Here is a 23,828-nt window from a genome sequence, read left to right on the forward strand (position 1 = left end):
TGATAGTTTTAAGTTAATACAGTTGTCATAAGTAGACAGGATTTGTTTAAATGCTACAGTAGGTGACTTGGAGAGGTAACATTCAGGAATATATTGTTTACGTAAATCTATGTAAGATGGACAGAGAAACAAAAATGAATTTCGGTTTCAAAGATAATTTACACAATGGGCAAATTCTTTGATATCTGTCGATGGACACAGGTCTTCCTTCATTAATCATTAAGTTTGATAGTCCTAATCTAAATCGTATTAATGAATTTTCAACTTTTTGGATGTTAAGTGTGATAGGTACTTTTCAGGTTGGAGTAGGATTTTAAACATTCTATAGGAATCATATCATGAGCTATTATCTGAAACTGAATGCCAATCTTGATTAAATATATTGATAGCTGTTTCTCGGAATTGATACAAAACAAAAGATTCACATTGCCAACTGACTGCTTTAGCCACACGAAACCATAACCGTGAGAAAATAGGAGATTTCTGATATGAGATGCCCATGTTACTTTACCCAACTCATCCAGATGAACAAGCATATTGTAAGCCTTTTTAGGGTAGTCTATTTTCATGCATACATATAAATTTCAGCCAGTATTTTATGCATCTGGTATAAGAGTTGATATACAAACGATATCTCCCACATTTGCCATATACCATACATGTACGTGTTGACTGCCCCACACAAAGAAACTTTTTACACGCTAATAGATGTATTTTTTCAATACTTCAAAACGCTGGAATCCCTATATGTCGGATCCGTATAGTAAGATAGGCTGTATTTGTGAATCAAATAGCTTAACAAATATTTTGGGCGTCAACACGCCAAACTTAGGCATAATTGACAATAAACTAACTAATGCTTTCTTTGCTCTCAAGGCTAGTTCAGCAACCGATTTTTTTCAAATTAATGGTTGTATTAAACATAAAACCAAGATATGTGTACTGATTTCTTACAGTTACAAGTTGATTATCGAAACTCCATCTTTCTCTTACCGCAACTGGGCCACCTTTTCTGAAAATGACTATATGTGTTTTATCAAGGTTCACGGATAGGTCCCATGTCTTTGTGTAACGTTCTAAAATATTTAATTGTGTCTGAAGCCCAACAACTGATTCTGATGATAGAATAACATCATCGGCAAATAAAAGTATTAACATTTCTATTAGGTCTGGAAACATTTGGACACCATGTTTTCCGTTGCCATAATTTCGTAGTGTAATTCATTGATAAAAAATGAAAAGAGGATGGGGCTGAGAACACAACTTTGTCTCAGGCCGATCGGGCAATCAAAAAATCAGTTAAATCATCACCGCAGCGTACGTATGCTTTCACATTATCATACATTGCTTTCAGAACTAAGTATTTTTTCCTTTAAGCCCAGAATTACGTAAACAGTACCAAAGTTTTGAACGATCAACAGAATCGAAAGCTTTGCGAAAATCGACAAAGGCAACATATAACTTCCGCTTACGGCGAGATAAGCATTTTTCTACTACGGCAAGTACTGTAAATATATGATCTGACGTTGAGTATTTTTTCCCAAAACCTGTTTGCGATTCTGGAATAACATGTTTTCATATTTGCCCATTTTGATAGTCGATTATTTAGAACAGTATTAAAAACTTTGCCAAGAGTACTCATGAGGGAAATACCTCTGTAATTATCGGGGTTTGTACAGTCCCCCTTTTTATGTATAGGGATGATAACTGACATTGCCCAACTGCGTGGAAATATACTAGTCTCGAACAACTTATTAAAGCACTTATTCAAAAATTGCATAATGATAGATTGTGAACACTTCAACATTTCTACAACAACTTGGTCCAAATCAGCTTATTTTCCGTGTTTTAAGTGCATCAACGCTTCACAAATTTCCTGATCTGTAATGAGTGAATCTAATACAAGTGCTTCTGGGTCTGAATCATTTTCAAATGTCATTCTTATTGCATCATCTTGCATATCAGTGCTTGTGCAAGAATCATTAAAAACACAATCATTTCTAAAAAAAACTTTAAAATGAGCAAGCCATGATGTTTTAGTAATTATATTGCCAATGATTGGTCTATTCTTGAATTTTCGTATTTGTTTCCTAAACGCTGATGGTGAACCACTTGATTTGCAAAGTCTTTCTACATTTCGTTTACGCAAGTCCGATTTGTATCTTCTACAAAGGGTTTTGTATCTATTTCTTTCCTTACAGTAGAGTCTCCTGTTTAAATCACTGCGAAGTTTTCTAAATTTCCTAAGTGATTTTCGTGCAACCCTTCGTGCGATTTTACACTCGGAGTTTAGCGGTGTCATCGTACGAGGTTTCATTATACGTTTCTTCGTGCAGCTGGCAGACTCTACAATCATGCATTATAAAATCATCAATTACGTCATCAACGCTACTGTCAAGTTTATCTAAAACGTCTGAATTCCACGAGCATAATTCGTTTTTAGATTTTCCAAAAAATTGTGACAAAGAGCATCATTTCATATGATATTATCAAGCAAACCTTCCGACGATGTATTATGATTCGACGTTTTCAAGGTAGGAAGTTTACAGGTTAGTTCCAGTGGCAAATGATCATATTCCAACTGATCACCTATATTCAGCTTGCTGATATATTGAAAAAGTCAGGGGAAGAGATGAAATAGTCATTAACACTATTGCCTTGTTGTCCCATGAAAGCAAATTCACCTCGTTCGTCTCCGAACACTCTGCCATTAACAATAAATAGCTGAAACGCATAACAAAGGTCTATCAAGTTTTGTCCGAACTTATTAATGACAGTATCATGTGACTTTCGATTATCAACTGTGATATCATCATCATCTTCAAATGCACCAATGTTGATATTTCTATCATCATTGACAGGAACCTGTGGGTTACTGTTCTCACCTGTTCGAGCGTTCATGTCACCACACAACAATGTATGCGAATCACTTAATTGCGCCAGAATAGACAATAAAGAGTTATCAACTTGATCAGGGTTACATTTTGACTGAGTGTGATTATAATAGGACGAACCCGCTGGTGGTATGTATGTACATAGTAGATTAATATTTCTATCAGTGGAGAATATATCTTTTGTGAAATTAAGACACACGCAATTATCAATGTCTGTTTTTAACAACTACCAAGCTTTACTCAGTGACTGGTGGACACCTACACAGACGCCACCAGAGAGTCTTCCATACTCGGATAACTTGATAGCAGGGCTGTAAAATATATCGTAGTTAGGTAACCAATCAACATTAGAAGCATTATCATCAAATGTTTCTACCAGACATATAACTTGAAAATCAAGTAAATAATTGATAAAGTCAGGGTGATAGATTTTGTTCTTAAGTCCATTCACGTTCCAACACAGGAAGTTAAACGTTCCATCACAATCCTCACTGAAAGGCGTATGGCACACCACACAAAATGACTGTATTACCCAAATTTACTAACATTAGGGAATATACGTTTCATCCGGCGGCCATATGAACAACGTTTGAAATCTACGTATCATCTGGCTGTCAGATTTACACACGTTTAAAGGGGTGTTAAAATAAATGAACACTCAACTCTGTATTTACTTGTACTTCACAGGTGTGTAAATCTGGCCATTGTTTTCATGTGTTTTCTAGCATGTGTAACGTATGTAAATGCTGTGATTGTAGGACATGCATTTCAATTCCTTTGAAATTTCGTATGACCAGGGTTAGGTTTGTCATATATTTAGTACACGCGTAAATGGTTGGTAATGGGTAAATATAGTGTTACAAGAGTAACACTACTTTAACATGTATTTCAATGGTTCTGTAATGTAATTGTCACATCGGGTTCGTTAGCGCGTCGGACCACGCCATAATGCACGGAGATCATTAGAAACACATGACGAAGTGATACCCATGACTGAGCACCACTATTAACGTGCCTGCCTTTCTTGACATACACATCATGTCTGTTTAAAAGGTTACAATATTGGTCTATGGGCCAGAGCGATATGCATGTTAGGGAGTGTGTGTGTGCATGTGTGTGAGAGGGTGTGGGATGGGGTAGGCCTAGGGCGGGGTGATGGCGGTGGGGTACTGATAAGCCTTTCTGATCAGTAGGTAATACCGTTTATACTTTTTGTAATGGAAATTACATTATAGTTTAAATAATTGACCTTAGGTACACTTCTTATATATGACATACAAGGAGAGACTGCTTATTGCAATAAAACACAGACAGGTGTGTTCACATAGCTGCACAAATTTCATTATCTGTATTTTCGAAAAAGATTATTACAATGTATTAATGATGTGAAGTACTGTTGTAAATGTGTAAATATGCACATACTTGGTATTAGAGCTGTGCTTCGTAGTCTAAGTGCAGAGACGATATATCCTGATACCAGTTTAATGAGGCGAGACGATATATCATGAGTGAGTGAGTGAGTTAAAGTTTATAGTCACAGTGGCAGTATTTCAGCCATATCGTGACTAAAAATAGTTATAAATTCATTACAACCTGTGTTACATTCACACACGCACTTAAAGAGCTGTTGATCTCATAAAATTTCAGGTACAGTCAAACATGTTCAGCACGCCTTAAAATAATTTGAAACTGAAGTTTCCTTTGGGAAGTTGTGTTTCTACACCAATTCTTTCACAAACAATTCAATGTAATTTATATCAGAATTCAGAATCACTGAAAAAACTCTTAAATCTGCTGTCTAAATTGTATCTTATCTTTGTTCTCTTTCTTAACAAAGCTAAGACAACATTCATAGTTGTGAATAAATGGTGTTATTTGTCAAACAACTAAAACATATTTCAATAGCTTGAAGACAAGTATTGTACAGTTCACAGAGTTTGAAATGTTCACACTCTATCACTTCTACACCAACTCCTTTGTTCATGTAACAGATACAAACAAATATTCCTACTGTCCAACCAACATTAGAATGAGGTGCGCGAAAGACGCGTTTGTGAAAGGACAGCTGGGAGCGTGCCGTGAACTGATCCACTACCTACTCGAAGGGGGAACAGGTGTGAAAACTTCGCGCACGTGATTTTTGTTATCCTTGCAGTAATCACTTTCTACGCAATGATTCGGAAACGTTGTGTTTCTGCTCGAGCATGTGTATACTAGTATCTTGTAAAGTGGACTGTTAAAAGAGGATTAAACTCTGCAGGTATTTGAAACTTATCATGTCGCAATCTAAATTGGGTAAATGGGGTCAAGTCATTCATTCACAAACACGTGAGGTTGCCTACAATGTCATTCAGTACATGTGTACTATTTCCGACAGCACACACAGTGCACTCAAAAAAGCCAGCGATGCTACTGGTATATCTGTCAGTACCTTGCGCAAAATAAAGGACGAAGGTTAACAGGGGCGTAGCTACCATCATGAAATAAAGCCCGGGCTCACACATGATTTTGAAAAGTTGGGCAAGCTCTCAACACTAACTAAATATAAAGTTTTGCAACCTACCGGGCTTACACGAAAAAAAAATAAGAACATTTTCTTTCTTTCTTTTTCTCTTTCCTTTCTTTACACTTCGATGTATTAGTTTGAACACTTCGATGTATTAGTTTGAACACTTCGATGTATTAGTTTGGACAATTCGATGTATTAGTTTGAACACTTCGAAGTATTAGTTTGAACACTTCAATGTATTAGTTTGAGAAAAACATTGTCAACGTGACGTGCGATGTGTGCACATGATACTTAACACTGACGTAGTTTCATAGGGGTCGTGTTGAACATTATTTTGGTCTGTGTACCTCAATGATAACTGTGCTGGGCTATGACACCTCTGTGAACTGTAGCAATTTAATCAATGTAATGGTATGTTATGGCTTTGCCGGGTTTAACAGAAACCAATTCAGAATCTCGCTGCTGGAATCAAGAGAGCTACGTGCTGTTGTAAGACCATACCCCTCTTTTTATACCTGAACTGGTATACATTTTCTTGACAAAGAGCTAAGTCATATTCAAGGTTGCGGTACTTCTTCTCATAGCTACATGCACAATTGTCCTAAAGGTGCCTCCTCATGACGAATGTGAACCTTGCTCTCTCCCCTCGGTGTTCATATATAGTACATTTGTTTGTCACAGGTGCAGTAGTTAAGCTGTCGAATGGTGTTTACAGTTTATTCATTGAAGACAAAAGATGTTTACCAGTCGTTGTCAAGTTAAGATGATAAGTGCTCAGTGTAGGTATTTATGCAATATGGAAATCGGTAATGTATGGTGAATGCAGTGACATAATGGCTATATTGCACCTGCAAGCAGGACCATATGAGTGTAAATAGTATCCACAGGGCACACATAGGGTCCTTTGTAAACTCAACTGACACCTTTCACACCAAAGTGTGAAGAAGGTGGGTTACTTAGAAATACTAAGCTGTATATATGGTGTACTTTGCTGTACATAACCAACGCATGCATACAAAACATCTGGAGTGACAAAAGACTTAGTGAGTGAATAAATATGGTCTCTGGTCCCACTCATGTTGATTGAAATAAATAGTTTCTACATGATGATGTGGCGATTCGTTTTTCCTCTGCGATTGTAACATGCAGCTACGTGCACATCGCCATCACCACTAGTCCTGTACAACTGAAAATAAATGCGTGAATAAATACCCTATATCTATAAAACAGAGTCGATAGGACAAAACATTTTAAACAGAAAAAATACCAAACAAATAATTTCATCACATGAATAATACAAACAAATTTGTTTGGTCCAGATCCACTCGAGGAGAGCTATCTTGATCTACATATTACTTATAATCTCGATTATTCAGCTCAAGAATTAACAACACTACTCCCATGTGGAAGTGGATGATTTGAATCCAGGTCGGGAAATACGTTGAGTCTTTTGCTTTGTTCATATGTTGATAAAGTAACGTAATTGACTTCCCTTGGTAATATTTCCACCATTGTGACTTTAGAGTAGCTTTCCTTCATAAATGCTGCTCAACATGGTAAACATTAACCTAGATATCTAGGTCATATGACTTATCGTGCTGTGTCGTGATGTACAGTACTTATTCACCCTTCCATCCGTGGATATGCTACAGAAACATTTGTGTAGCCCTTTCCCATTTCTCTGCGATTTCCCTGAACTACTGGACAGTTTCGTAATGTACCGTTCAAGGGAAATTTGAAACCAGGAAGTATACATTGAGATTTGTCGCCATTATACGATTGTGTCCTTGCCCCATTTAGCCTCGTTTTGGTACAGATATGAATATTCATGAGGCCTCATTAAGAATGGTCTATTACCATACATCCGTCCCTATTGCCATATATCCGTCCCTATTACCATACATCCGTCCCTATTACCATATATCCGTCCCTATTACCATATATCCGTCCCTATTACCATACATCCGTCCCTATTACCATACATCCGTCCCTATTACCATATATCCGTCCCTATTACCATACATCCGTCCCTATTACCATATATCCGTCCCTATTGCCGTATATCCGTCCCTATTACCATACATCCGTCCCTATTACCATACATCCGTCCCTATTACCACATATCCGTCCCTATTTCCATACATCAATCCCTATTACCATATATCCGTGGTTCAGGTCATCAATGCGTGGAACCAATTTCTGGTGTCCCCTGTTTCCTACAAGCAGCGTAAACGTCAGAAACTTTTTTTGTCCAATATATTTATGAAACTCATCCCTTTTGGACAAAGGTAGTATTATTTCACCTAAATACCGACTAGTTGAAACTGAGAGGACAGTCAAACACAGGATTCCCAGGGTTAAGCATGACCACACTGCAGCATATCAGACATCTGCGTTTGTAAGCTTAGACGTTTACTTCGAAAACACTTCTTGTTTCTATTTCTGTTTATCCTTTTAAAGAAAACGGTTATGCCTGATGGTCCGATCAATGTGTGAAGTCGAGAACAAATAAATGCTTAATTATTGAGGCCGAAAACAGATACAGAGTATCAATGCATGGAGTCATGCATATGATCAATAAGTTCAAGAATATCGATCTGTTGGTGCAGGCTCATAACGCTGACCTTTCGACCAAACTTTACGGTTGAGTGAAATATAAAGGTCGACGTCCTGAGACTAGTTTCATTTTGCCAATTAATAATGGATTACGAGGACAATGCAGGGTCTTCATCAGTCTTTTGCAGTACATATCCAAGATATCCAGTCTCGTTTTCTCTTGCTGACTTGCTTGCCAACAACCAAGTAACGACTGCCACGAGTAGGGATAAATCTCTGATCTAGGCTGTGCATTTGCCATTTCGAAATCGAATGTGAATCATTTGGCCATTCCATAGATATTTATACCAAAGATATGAACAATGTTCAATATTGGCACTCTACTTAGTGTTATTGTAAACTTTTCAATCAATTCGAAGTGACATGTCCGACGAGTTCACCTTATCAAAACATCTAGAGTAGATTATCCGCAACGCTAACTAAGCCGAATCAAAACCTAAGGAAACCGCAGGTCGGCGTCCTGAGACTAGTGGAAAATCGAAAGGTCGGCGTCCTGAGACGACACCGATCTGTTTATCTTTACGTAATATCCCCTAGGTTACCTAAAGTGTGCATATTTCTCAAAAACATTTCACGTTTCGCTATCGTGGAGAAATCATGTTCCTGCTGACGTCGGTCCTACTTCTCACAAATGCAACCTAAGGAATAAGTATGGAATTAAATATGGAATTCGTTTGGAAAATGTTTGTTATTGTGGTAGTGGTATAATCGTCAGACACATGAATATATATTTCTGCATCTAACTGGAAGAAGACCTTTCAGTGTTCATGTGTGGCATTGTTCATTACTGTTATGTAATATTAGTATATGTTTCTTGAACGGATCTCCTTTGTTCTTTATGTCTATTGATGTGATTATAATGTAGTATCTTATTACCTTGCATTAGAAGACCTTGTTTCGATAGGGAAATCACACAAGAAAAAAATGGTGTTTTCCAAAAATTTCCAATTTGGAAATATCATATTTCCCAAAATTTCCAAAATTGGAAACATGATATTTCCAAGGCGTGGAAATTTTTGGAAATTTAAGAAGGATTTTACCACTACTTCTTTCAGTTTCTCCTTTTCCCAAGGATCCCCGTGAGTGTATAGACTGTGTATTCGTCCTCCTAGGAGTGTATTCGTCCTCCTATGCGATCAACTAGAAATCAGTTCTATATATGAGTATAACCAGGGAGACTATAAGACGTTGTAGATTATCCCTGGTATAACTTAACTCGTCTGCATCTTTGTTGTTCTGGGTGTTCAAAATTGATATTGACTGTCATATTTGCCCTGATATGGCTAGCATTTTCCAAAATACCGTTTTAAGTGTATGTTTTACTTATTATCCACAGAAGCGCCAATAGTTTTTGACCTGTCTCGGTTTGCATAAATACAAATTACATAGACCTAGGTTACATCATTGATTAAATAAAAGTTTACCGGACCCACTGACTGACTGGACAGGGCTTATTACATGTCATAAAGTGAACCCTTGCCAGGGAATAAAAGGTTTATTGTAGTAGAATACATTCTTTAATGGTACCCTCTAATTAGCACCTGTCACAAGGGATGGACCGTTTGGGTGGTTTATCATTGCGAAATCAACAGTCAACAGACCATGAAATGTTGTTTGAAGACTGTAGGCGAATAGAGAACAACCCGTTTGGGTTTGTGGTCAGAGACGGTGTAATACAGTTGGTGTATTGACGAAATATCATGAACTTGATAATAGATAATTGGTTATATTGTCCACACACGGGCAGACTGAGGCAAAAAGAACCCAAATGAAGTCCTTCTTAAAAACTTCATAGTGTAACTAATTAATTTGGTAATATACAATAAAAGGGGACTAAATGTTGAATTTTAGAGTGAGTGAGTTAATATTTAACGTCACATCGGCAATATTTCAGCCATATCGTGACGAGAACATTTGATATTGAAATGAAATAGATGTATATTAAAAACCTGCCGACAAAGGACAGTAAAGCAACAAGAGTATCACAGATATATATGTAAAACTAGTAATTAAATCTAAAACATTTAACTATAAGGGACAACACAAAATAAAATAGGCTATAGATCGCCAACAACTGAAGGTAGAACACCATACTAGGGACCATGGGGACTTACAGTACATTTGCTTCCTGCATGGACCCTAGCTGGATTTACACCATCCCTTCGAATTCAGCTGTCAGCAAGTTAATACAATTTAGCCATCAGTTAAAATAACACATATTCTACGGTTAAAAATAACGGTATGTTTAAATTGACTTTGAATGTTTTGGGACTTACGTATCCCCACAGGAGGACAATAATTTTACAGTGCTTCAACCCCCTGTGAGGATACAGCCACTAACAATCTCAGCTACTCAACTAAACTACCAATTTTAAAATATTTATCTATTTACAATTCATTCAACAAATCTAATTCTTTTAAAAACGCAATAACTAAATGAGAACTGATATTATTAAAAAGATCATTCATCTTTCGTGATTTGAAATAGTTATCCTTGGTGATGGAATATGTTTAATTTTAGATAACGTTAAATAATTTCTAGAGAAATCACTACACAAGTTCATATCACAGATGATTCCAGAGACAAATAGTTTATGAGATTCTAGTTTATGAAAAGCATTAAATTCCAAACAAGCCAATCTGTTCTCTAATGCTCAGGAATTATTACCATTTACATGAAAATAGTTTGAGATGTCGACTCAGGAAGCCGACCTTTCGATTTTTATAAGGCTCAGGGTGCCGTTCCACTAACCGATCTTATCTAAGACCAATCTTAGCAGGTTACGCCAATTTTACAATCGTCTTAGCTAAAAGTTACACCCGTTCGACTACCCGATCTAAGGCCGATTGTAGCCGGTCCCGATCTTACGATCCGATCGAAGCTTAGATCGAGACTCTTTCGTGCGAAAGATAGAGGAATGCGAGGCACGAGTTATCTCCCTTTGCATAGTCTAGCAAATGATGGAATCAGTTTACGAACCAACTGAGTGAGTGAGTGAGTTTAGATTTACGCCGCACTCAGCAATAGTCCAGCTATATGGCGGCGGTCTGTAAATAATCTAGCTAAGATGCATAGCGTATACGAACGGAACTTCATTGTTGCATAAGATATACATATAAGCATTTGATGTGTACTGAAGTTAAAATTGTATATACCTAAGTAAATTTTCATTTGTCATAAATATAATATGTAATAGACATCATATGTTCACATGGCATGATTAAATATCGAGGTAAAAAACACAGAAATAAGATCAAATTTGATCAGTCACTATGCCATCTATGCATTAGAAAATCTGAAAAGCATACACTGCTGGTATACTTTATTGCAATCAGACAGGAACTACCGGGGGTATTCTCAAATAACAGCATCTGATGAGCATCCACCCTTCCTAATTTCCCGTTGTTTGGGGTGAAGAAATTTTGTCAAGGTGGCCAGAAGCCCAGTCCCTGTGTCCGTCACGGTCGAGGGAGCAGATACCGACAAGCTTGCAGTTTGGGTTGGTAATTAGACTGTTGGCGAGAAACATTAATCGCTCTGGATCAGTTCCCCTCAAATTACATGGGGATATATAATGAGAAGAAGCAAGAAAGTGTACATTCGATTTCGAAATGGCTAATGCTCAACTTGAACATAAGTTTATTCCTACACCTCGTTGGTGCAATATGTAAAAGGCCAAAGACAACCCACGAAGAAGAAATACCGATACCTTCAAGAACTGAGACACCAGTTTCAAAATGGAATGTTAACTATTAGACAGTTTGCTGATTCAGCATCTCTTCTTTCACATCTTTAATACAATTATAATGTACTTATAAATGTGTATGTATATTTAAAATTTTGTAATATTTTGAAACATTCCATAATATGATGTAATATAACTATTTATAATTCCTGTAAAATGTAGCATGTTGTAACATGATTAAATAAAATCTGTCCATATAGTCTCCCGTTACCACTCGTGGCTTACGCCTTCTATGTTTTGTATGTGTTTCATATTTCAATGTTTATATGCTAAGTGAACTGAGACTGAAATAAAACACTATCTTTATACCAGGGCGACTATATATGTTGTAGAGTATCCCTGTTTATACATATATTTGGCTCGTTTTCTCATTAGGTGTGCTCTCATGGGCATAATCCGGAATAACCTCTTCTATCAACACGTAGGCCTATCATTGTCTCTATTATCCAATGTTAATTTGCTAACGGAAGGGACATCAACATTTCCCTTAACGCACCCGTTAGGACCAAAGGTCGATAGAGGGGAGTTTCCATGTATATTCTCACGCCGTTATCAAGAAAAAAGTTACTACAACCAGGTGAATAGAAGTATATATGCATAGTGACAAGCAGCATATTAACAACAGATAATTCAGCAAGTAGCACATCCTTGGGGCCAACAGAAGAGCAAGATCAACAAGTCTAAATCCATTCCATTGTCCAAGTGATGGAATCAATCAACATTCAATCAGCTTGTTTATCCTGAACGTTGTACATCGAAATGCCGCTCTATGCAATAAACAGGCAGTTGTGATCACGTAAGTGGTATGTTTCGTTGTGTATCCCCATACTGTTTACTCCAGTATAAGTGAGATCTGCTTCACTTTGCGAATGACCAATTGATTTAAGTTCTACTTTAGTAAACTGCTACCTAACAGATTGATCTGAGATTAAAACATATCATTCCAAATTCGTGTTTATTATGAGGTTCACTTTTTAATGGTTAATGACGCGATGGACGTAGGGCGCGTTGGCCATTGATCTAAAAAAACTTCACGATACTAATCGGCTAAGGCATATCTTATCTAGATATCCCTTTTCCACTGTTAAAATATTTATTTCATTAAAAATATGAACTGTCAATAGTTTATAGTGATATGTATTTATTAAATATCCCCTTGCTTTTGTAAAAGTATTCATCTCGCATATGGTTCATAATTACCTTTCAGTAGTTCAGAAATAGTGGACTTGATGTACTCTGCTCTAGCCGGTTATAAGTTGTACCTCACTTGTCTGACACACGGTTACCGGTAACGTTGAGAGGTACGTTAACATACCCGTGTTTCAACTGTCTGAGTGCATTTCTGATTTTCTTTGGGTACACGCGGAGCCATGAAGAGTTATTGCTAAAATGCGATTGCAGTGATTTCTACTTTTAATCCGCTTTATCACATATGGGCGGTTGGGTAGACTCGCTTTTTTGCTACACTGAATGTCAGAGTTCGATACTTACATGATTACAATGATTTCAGCTGGTTCTGATGTTTACCCGACATACTGACTTAGAACAGCTTCAGAGGGCTGCCATACGTGCTCATTCTTTGCGAGGCAGTGGAGTAGTCCAATGGTTCAGGTCATCAATGCGTGAAACCAATTTCTGGTGTCCCCTGTTTCCTACAAGCAGCGTAAACGCCAGAAACTGTTTTTGCCCAATATATTTATGAAAATCATCCCTTTTGGACAAAGGTAGTGTATTTCACCTAAATACCGACTAGTTGAAACTGAGAGGACAGTCAAACACAGGATTCCCAGGGTTAAGCATGACCACACTGCAGCATATCAGACATCTACGTTTGTAAGCTTAGACGTTTACTTCGAAAACACTTCTTGTTTCTATTTCTGCTTATCCTTTAAAAGAAAACGGTTATGCCTGATGGTCCGATCAATGTGTGAAGTCGAGAACAAATAAATGCTTAATTATTGAGGCCGAAAACAGATACAGAGTATCAAAGCATGGAGTCATGCATATGATCAATAAGTTCAAGGATATCGATTTGTTTATCTTTACATCATATCCCCTAGGTTACCTAAAGTGTGCATATTTCTCAAAAAACATTTCACGTTTTCGCTATCGTGGAGAAATCATGTTCCTGCTGACGTCGGTCCTTCTTCTCACAAATGCAACATTAATTTCAGGTAAGTTCATATAAAGGGACATAGTCCAGATATATTGTTTTTCGACCAAATATGGAATTCGTTTGGAAAGTGTTTGTTATTGTGGTAGTGGTATAATCGCCAGAGACATAAATATATATTTCTGCATCTAACTGGAAGAAGACCTTTCAGTGTTCATGTGTGGCATTGTTCATTACTGTTATGTAATATTAGTATATTTTTCTGAAACGGACCTCGTTTGTTCTTTATGTCTATTGATGTGATTATACTATAGTATCTTATTACTTTGCATTAGATGACCTTGTTTCGATAGGGAAATCCATTAGCACTGGCTTATTGTTTGAGATGTTATATTGTTTAATGTCAATGCATAGTTGTGTACCAAGTCCAAAAAAGCATATTTATCATCCAAAACTGTGTTCCACAGGAGATATCGCTTGTGTGAGATCATATGATATCTCCTAGGAGATATCGTTTTGACAGTAGATTTTGTACAATGCCCTGACAATGCTATGACATCATCAACTTGATGACGTCACAATTCTATGACATCGCTGCACTGCAAATCAAATGGTGTTGAGAGATGTACATTTTTCTTTGAAAACTAATGAAGAATGATTTTTGCTGATAAATAGAATCTCACCCTCGTGTCTACCGATATCAATTATATCAACACTCGTTGATAAAGGTAAAAATATCCTCGGCAAGCCTCGTTGTTGATATAATATTGATATCAGTAGACACTTGGGTGAGATTCTCTATTTCCCAAAATGGTCGGGAAATGGATCCTTTTGTGTAAGATGTCCACTGTTAATATATCATTTTGAGTTAAAGCCCCTCTGTATCTGGAGGCGTTCTTGAGAAAGATTCATTAGTGTTATGTTATGTACTATTATTATAAAGGAAACAATCATGTTTCTGGTATTTATGTTCTATTTTATTAAAGGGAACAGTCCTGTTTCTTGAATTTGTATATGTTCAGAAGGAACATGAAATAATACCTTACTGTTTATCACAAGTGAAATATCAAGTCTATTTGACTGGTTGCAACATACAGTTGTACTTTGTAATTACATCGAATGCCTATGTCTGGCAGGGATAATATGTTACTGTTGTTCTCTAAATTATTCCCCTGTATACACTGACACGTTACCTTACAAATGGTCACGTTTGGACTTTAACAATGTTGAGATTGGCATTGTGGTTAAGATCTGCCGTTTGGTTATGATTACACGAAATCAACCTGGCCATGCGATCCAATAAATCTTACAGCCAGCTTAAGTCGCCTGTGGTCTAACCTTGAATAACAACGGGGTTCTTATAAAGTTGACAAGTTCCCATGAAAGTTAACTAATATGCCCAATCGTTTTCAGGACGTCCAATAATTCAGCGATCATGTCCCTTCTTTTTTCTCAGGTATCGTCAATAACCTAGCCTTGGGTAAGTCAACTAAATCGTCGACTTTAGCAAGCAACAAAGACAGAGCAGTCGACGGCAACAGAGAATCACGTTTTTTCCAGAACTCGTGCTGGGAGTGCCAAGTCGGGGACATGCAACCCTACTGGATGGTTGACCTTCAGGGCGACTTTATTTTGGAATACATTACAATAACTAACAGAGGAGATTGTTGCGGTGAGGATACTTGACTATTTTTGAGGCGTATAGAAATGTAGAAATATACCTGTAGAATTATCAGCCTATTTTCTTGAGGTGAATAAAAGTGATTCAAGCAATGTATCTGGTTTGGACTTGAAACGTGACAAGCAAATGCTTTAACCTCTGGGCTACCCCAACTTATCCTTAAGAAGGGGTGATCAATTCAATTCAGGTATGGATTATTTTAACATGTTGTTAGTGCAATTTTTTTCTTTTTCGGGTGATGTTTAAAAAGGTAGGTCTGCTAAATGTTTGACGACTGAGTTTGGAAGCAATGGTTTCATGATACCGTACAAAATCAACTATATACTGTGAAAACGTGGTATACTGCATATCAACTGTAATGTTTTGGGGAGTGTCCATGATGATTCAAATGCAAGGCGAAGTTCACTTAAAATATTACTCACACGCATAAGAAACACACGTTTTTTATCCGAACAAGAAACAAACTCGGAACCCTAAATTGATCTGAGTGTATGACATGTAGTGAAGCCTGATGGTGTTATCAATAATTTTTGTTGCGTTTAGGACGTTTCGAGAAAAACACATCAAAAGAAGCAATCACCAAAACGCACCATACCAATGCACATCATGCACACATTTCTCGTGAAATCGAACATGCAAGAATTGTCACCAACTTTAGTGGGTATGAGACAGTCCCCCACAAATGGGCCTATTACTCCTTGTTCAACAATGCCACGCTTAACTGAAATTGCAAGAAACCAGGCTATCGGACGTTTGAAAGCTGAGGAGTTTGTCCAAGATGGTGCCCGTCATTTCAACGTAAACATAACCACGATCTACCGTCTCCAGCATCGATACAACACAACACAGACCACAGATTACCTTCCTCAGAGCGGTCGTCCTAGGGTTTACCACCCCTCCACAAGATAGGCATATTATCCGTCAACACCAGTGAGATCCGTTCTTGACTGCAAGTCAAACAGCTCGAGACACCATAAGAACACACAATCGACGCATTAGCCGGGACACTGTGATCCAACGCCTCCGTTCCAACAATCTCAGATGTCGCCGACCAGCACGTCGACCCGTTCTCCAACCAAGGCATCGACAAGCACGATTTCGGTGGGCACAAGGTCATCAAAATTGGCGTCATCGTGAGTGGAGACATGTCATCTACTCGGATGAGAGTCGTTTTTGTGTGTCCCATGCAGATGGAAGAGTCGAGGTGATCATTTCTCTGGTGAAAATGTTTTGGAAGGGGATGCATTGGGTGGACCTAGCGTCATGATCTGGGCAGAAATTGGACTTAATGCGAGACTTGGACCTATGTGCTTCCAGAATGTTGGTCAAGGTCGGGGACATTGCTTAACATTATATCGACCAAGTGATCAGACCACATGTTGTTCTATTTTTCGCACAACATCGTCAACACATATATTCCAGCAGGATAACGCTCGTCGCCATGTTGCAAGAGCTACCATGACCTTTCTCCAACAACACAACATCCATATTATCCCGTGGCCAGCTGTCAGTCCTGATCTGAACACTTATGGGATGAGGTCCGCATAATGTGCGACCAGTCCCTACAAGTGCCGATGAACTTCGCACAGCTGTTCTGGATGTGTGCAGAATGACCTTTACAAATCGTCTGATCTACTCAATGTACAGGGGATGTGTGGCCGTGATCAATTCTAATGGTGGTCACATTCGGTATTGACTGACGTATTGGCTATTGACCAGAACCTGTGTAACCTTTCAGTTTCGAATGCTAAATGATGTCATCAGTCTTTGCAGCCAACGAAATGTCATCACTAAAAGGTTTGCCCATCTTGCCCTCTGTTAGTATTTCTTGTGTTTAATGTTGAAAATTACATACATGTATACTTTATACTCGACTTGCGTTTCTTTTGCGTGTGAGTATATTTTGCATATAAATTAGTTTTTGCTCTTTCATACATATGGACTATTTCGTTAGTAAACTCAAATATTTTGATGTGAGGTGTACACGGTATACGGCATTACCATTGACCCACAGGCCGGTCACCTGATCGCAAATATAAGTGTATGAACGATGTTTTGATGTTCACATGCTTTTCACGAGTCTTCTTGATATGACGGACCACTTCCACATTTCTTGTGCCAGACCTGGGAAATAACCAAACTTGAATAAAAACAGAAGCGTTGTTTGTGAAGATTTAGGGCCTGTAATCTTGATCTTGGATGCAAGTCCTTTCATGAATATTCTCGCTTCCATTTATCATAACGATGAAATGTACATTCAAATTATGGATTGGATGAGTGTTCTTAACTGACATGTATAGATTTAACTTTAACTTTAATCTATTTGAGACATCTTTTCACCAAAATCAGTTCAAATATTTCGTGAAACAAAATGTAACTCAAGGTCTGCAGGAAGAAATATATTAAGAGAGAAATATATTAAGCAGGAAAAAATATATGAAGAGGTAAGTATATTAAGTATTATTAGTCAGAAATCCCTGCAACTTTCAGGTGACCGAATGCATGCCTTAAAGATTGAGGTTTCGCAGATGACCCCGTCCAGAACCCACTGATTCCCTCACAACTTTGTGCCATGTATGATGGACCAATGGCTGCTGGTGCAACAGAAAATATTTCATGTTCTTGCGCTGCCCAAGGGCGTTATGTCAGAATACAGGGTCTGGACAGACAGTCGGAGGATGACCGACTAACACTGTGTGAAGTCGAAGTGTATGAGAGAACACAATCAGGGTGTAAGTATAAAACACTTTTCCATAGTTGTAGGTGTTATTTGGTTTGAGATGAGTCTAGTTTCCGAATCCAAGGTTCTCGGATTTGAGAGAACACAAACAGGGTGTAAGTACAAAATTCTTCCCATGGTTTTAAGGATTATCGTCATACGCCCTCGAACGGTGTAACTCTGCTCAAAGAACCTTTTAGCAAGTGTCCGAATCACACAGTGGATTCTGTTTGTTAGCATAGACTTCAAAACAGTGTTTATTTCCTTTAGAAACCGATCACGGATTGTCTTTTAGAAGTGTACTACGTTTGCTGGTTGAATCTGACCAGAACCCTTATGAAAACCTCTTATGAAGAGCAAGAGGTACTTTTCTTATCTGGCCTATCGTTTTGGCATATTCCAGACTTCTTTGTGACATTCTTCGACTCTTCTCTCAGTAGGGAGTGTGTCCATCATGAACGCCTACGTTCTTCTCATGGAAATTTCTTAATCTCAAAGAAAGACCGAGAAAATATTCCTATACCCAGTACAAACGAAGACTTCCAGAACCCGACCAATGTTACTTCAGCGCTTGGTGGCAACCAGGTATGTCGGGGATGTTCTCCCAGTTGATGTCACATTTGCAGTTGAGGGCAGCACCTACTATAGCTACAACAGAAGCTGCATCGGCTTCAACTACAACTACAACACCCATGGCTGTGGGCTGTCAGTGGGATCTGCCAATGCAGCAAGCTCTAATGACTGGTTCCATTTCTTATAACGCCAATATCGTTAAGAAAAGGACTGGATGATGTACAATAACATTTCCGTAATGCCCCATTGTACAACAGGAAACAATGCTTCTGACTAGATTTCGGGTTATTTTTTTTGTAGTTGCAAAATACCAAGTCAACCTCTCCAAAGCATAAAAATTGATCACGTCATCTTTCGTAAAGACAATACAGTCATAGTTGGCCATGCTGCTTACGCGGGCATCACAGATAATGAAAACAGGGAGCGAACAAAAAGAACATGAAACGGACTTACGTAAATAAGTCAAGGTATTCGAAATTTAACACAACTGCAAAATGATTTAATTTTGATTATGCACAGACGAAGCTTTTACATCGAAAAAAACGTGAGTTCGAAACAAGGGTGTTCGACTAGATTCAATTTATAAAAACTAAAGATATGAAACCACGGCGAACAGTTTGATTTTTTTCCATGATGCTTTCCCAAAAGTATTCCAATTTAAACTGTACAATCTCCCCATGACGGTCTGGGTTAGAAGTAGTCTTCAGCATCTAATGCTTGGCGACAAACCGGATCTGGTCTTTGACGTTCTTGATGCAGTTCATCGTTTACAAGCCTCTGGCAAAGAGACCGCCTCCGTGGTGTAGTGGTTAGAGCGTCCGCCCGGAGAGCGGAAGGTCGCGGGTTCGATCCCCGACCGCGTCATACCAAAAGACGTTAAAATATGGTACTTGTTGGTCCCTGCCTGGGGCTCGGCATTAATGGGTACAACAAGGACTGGTCGGCTCGGAGTCAGTATAAAGTGTCTGAGTGGGGTATTCATGCTTCACTGCGGCATGGTATCTCAGTGGGCTAGCACTATAAAACCAGCTTCAGTCTGGGCTAGTACAAGCAGCCGCACATACACATACACACGCATGCACGTCGTCATATGAGCGAAATATTCTCAAGCACGACGTTAAACCCAGTTTCACCTCAGCTCATATCTAAGTGAAAAGCTGAAACCCCCAACATGAGTGTAATCAGAAACAGTGACAATTCTTGATGTTTATTCGCAAACAAAATACAACTGTTGTACACGATATACACCCAACATGTTTGTAATTTGAGTGAGAACAAAGAAACTGTTCTTGAAACAAACCAGCTACCCATGAAGATCCGGGTCAGAATTTGTCTCAGCAACCCATGCTTGTCGTAAAAGACGACTTACGGGATTGGGTGGTCAGGTTCTCTGACTTGGTTGACACATGTCATCGTATCCCAATTGATGCTTATGCTGTTGATCACTCACTCACTAACCCTACTGTGACAATATTGGGCAATGAGGAATGGGCTATCCGCAATGAACACATGACAAAGAAGGTTATGTCAGAATGCTACCCAATTCTCACCTGAAGACAGGATTTATTTATGTAAATGTAAACAACCTTTTCTAAACATTGTCGATCTCAAGATGTACACAGTAAGCGAATGTGGACTTTCTCATGTCGATGAGTACATACAAGTACAAACGACTGACTGACTGATTGAGTTTGGTTTTACGCCACTTTTAGCAATATTCCAGCAATATCACGGCGGGGGACACCAGAAATGGGCTTCACTCATTGTACCCTTGTGGGGATTCGAATCCGGGTCTTCGGTGTGACGAGCCAACGCTTTAACTGCTAGACTACCTCATCGCCCCAAGTACAAACGAACCAAGAGAGAACCTTCATTAACAACAAGAGACACTTGACAGAGTAGATAAATGTTTGCCATTTTGTCACAACAGCAACATCGGTGTCAATAAAATGATGCCAAGTCAATGTGTGTATAGGTATAAGTGTTGATTCAACACCCTAATTATTGAGTATAACGTGTTTAAACTCCTTTTTTGTTGCCCTACAATGTAAGGACGAGGAGAGAGCATCTGGGACAACTTTCAAGTCGTCATACACAACGATTCTGGCAGCGTTGCCAGCGACAGCTTCCACAAGTGCCCGAGGACGTGAGAATAGTAACAAACCTGGGGGTGAGATCATTATGAAATAGGTTACTGTTTATTATTATGTCAGTTGGAAGCAAATATACACATAAGTTGTTTTGGGGTTTTGTTTATTCTTAATGCATTATGCAGTAAGGTACTTTTATAACGAGGGGCGGTGGATTAGCCTAGTGGTTAGTGGTTCGATTCCCTACATGGGTACAATGTGCGAGGCCCATTTCTGGTTTCCCGGCCGTGATATTGCTGGAATGTTGCTAAAAGCGGCGTGAAACCATATTCACACACTTTATTTTGCTGTTTGCTGACATTGTGTCCTTCTCAGAGTCAGTGATTGGTCTATAAAAGCAACTGGATACTTTCAATGAATGGGCCGTCAGGGTGAACTTAAACAAAATTAATGAATTGTTTTTACAAAAGGATAAAAAGGGTCCAAATCAGAAAAGTGGACATATAAATAATCCGGCTGTTTCCTGACTGGTAGGGGTCATCTCACCTTCTGTGCTCAGTTGCACCTGAAGTGCGTGCCGGCGCTGTTCCACCAACAATTTGTCACCCCTCGGTGCGAAGCGTGAAAGTAGCAGAATCTTACATGATGGTTTCTTAAACAACTCTTTCCGTGATCGATCATAAAACGTCATATTTCAGATCCTGTTGGGTACAGAGGTTTCAGGACCATGTGTCTATTTATGTTTTGTGCACTTATCCCTATTTCGAGTTATGTAATCATTCATCGTTCCCATTTGAACCCAAACGGACTATAATGAAACCAGTAACGTGTTCAACGTCAAACATTATCTAATGGGGAAACGTTTCTGTGACAAACTGCAAATGTCCTGCAGTATCAACTCAAGTACTAGGGGGTGGTTCAAGGGTGTATGTATGTTGAAAAAGTATTGACATACAAACTAGGAAAAGGAGAATAATGACACTCCAAAATCCAATAAAGGCCATCAATTAAGATAATATCGATAACTGTCCTTCATCCTAGGCTGTACAATTATGTTCAAAAGGCAATAATCCATTGTCTCAAATAAGACAACTATATCATATTGTTTTGGATCCGTTTTGAATCGATAACGTTGATGTAGTACAGACTGGACACATTGCTGTAGCCGTCGTTCCACTCGAAGTTGTGGTTGGGGCTTAGGCGATATAAAGATGAGTGAGTGAGTATGGTTTTACGCCACTTTTAGCAATACTCCATTAATATTACAGAAGGGGACACCAGAAATGGGCTTCACACATTGTACCCATGTGGGATATAAAGATGAAATATGTAAGAGTGATGATAGGTAAACAATATGTAGGGGGAATGAAAGAGATGTACATGTATTGTGAACGCTAATTCCCTTTTCTATGGGTAACGTTGACGTAGTACAGACCAAAGGCAACACTGTAGTCGTTCCGCTCGAAGATGTCGTTGGCCCCGGACGTCAACGTCATCGAAATGTATAGCTGAAATATGTAAAGGTAAACGATATGTAAGTGGGTGAAAACTAGATGCTTTCCGGCGTATCACATTTAGCTTTATAGATTTGCAACTCTTCGTTACGCATGAATATGCTGTTCACGATTTCAAGATTGTCCTTGAGATCCACTGTATCACTCAGTGTTACTTTCTCTTAATTGATGCCCACGCACCTTGGTGTAACTAAAATAGTTATCAGCGCGGCATGAAACTAAGCCTACACGTGATATTTATCTTACAAATAGCTCTTTCAAAACGAGCAAAAGCGTAATAAGGAATCGAAGGATATATATTAGATACGAGTGGAGTAATCTCTTTCTTACGCAACATACTCGTACCGTTTTATCATCGACATTATTTTGTCCATTACCATGGTCACTGTTGCGAATTAAAACATAACACAACGGTCATTTGTGACATCATCCGACCGGTGATTGTCAAGACCCGGATCATGATGAAAACTAGATAATACCTACGAACCTATGTTAAAACTCGGAAAACATAAAGATATGACACAGATGTAGGGGACTTCGTACGAAACACGACTAACTTATTAAGAAAATTACGACCATTAAGTAGTCCGTCATAATCTGACCTTTGGTCATCACCATGGAGTAGCCAATCACGAACCTGGAATTCCATCTCACTTCTGTTTGATACCAGGTTTCTTACGTGGGTGTTCTCATTCACAGATGTGTAAAGAAAACGTCTAATGTTCAAAATATTCCATTTTCCGGAGATCTGATTTGAGGCATTGGTCGCTTCATTAGGAATCAGATTTATTATGAGTTTCACTTTTCATAGACAATGACGCGAGTGACAGTAGGCACTTTGGCCAGTGATTTAAAAAAATTACAATGCTCAACGACTAAGGCAAAGCTTATCTAAATATCCCTTTTACACTGATAAAATGTTTATTTCATTAAAAATATGTACAGTCAATAGTTGTGATAACTTTAAATTGCTTATCCCCTTATGTATTTCAGTAACATTCAACTCGCACATTGTTCAAAATTACCTTTCAGTACTTTATTAGTTTTGGACTTCATGTAGTCCACTCTCTTCGTGTCATTCGCTGTACCTGACACACCGTTACCGTAACATAGACAGGTACGTTTATACCGGTGTTTTAATCTTCTTAGCAAAATCCTGATTCTCTTTGGGTACAGGCGGAGTCATGGAAAGTTAGAGCTAAATTTTTTATTATGCACCTTCAGTCAACTTCTTTCTTCTTCCATCATATTTTGAAAACTATTAATCATGGACAAAGGAAACACGATTCCAACAAATTATCGACTGGTTGAAAATTGCGGAACAGCCAAAAGTCACTAAATCACATGATTCTCAGGTCCGAGTATCACCAATA

General features: G+C 38.4%; 1 long non-coding RNA gene across 1 annotated transcript; it reads right to left on the reverse strand.

Moving 5' to 3' along the window:
- Window positions 1–11: 11 nt before the first annotated feature.
- On the reverse strand, window positions 12–23,375 carry LOC124266900. Its single transcript, XR_006895891.1, has 3 exons — window positions 23,364–23,375; window positions 15,442–15,446; window positions 12–107 (listed from the first exon to the last, which is right to left on the reverse strand). It is a non-coding gene; the product is annotated as an uncharacterized LOC124266900 (long non-coding RNA).
- Window positions 23,376–23,828: the final 453 nt, after the last annotated feature.

Source organism: Haliotis rubra, unplaced genomic scaffold, assembly GCF_003918875.1.
Source record: "Haliotis rubra isolate DU_JTF1 unplaced genomic scaffold, ASM391887v1 Scf1288, whole genome shotgun sequence".
Taxonomy (NCBI): Eukaryota; Metazoa; Mollusca; class Gastropoda; order Lepetellida; family Haliotidae; genus Haliotis; species Haliotis rubra.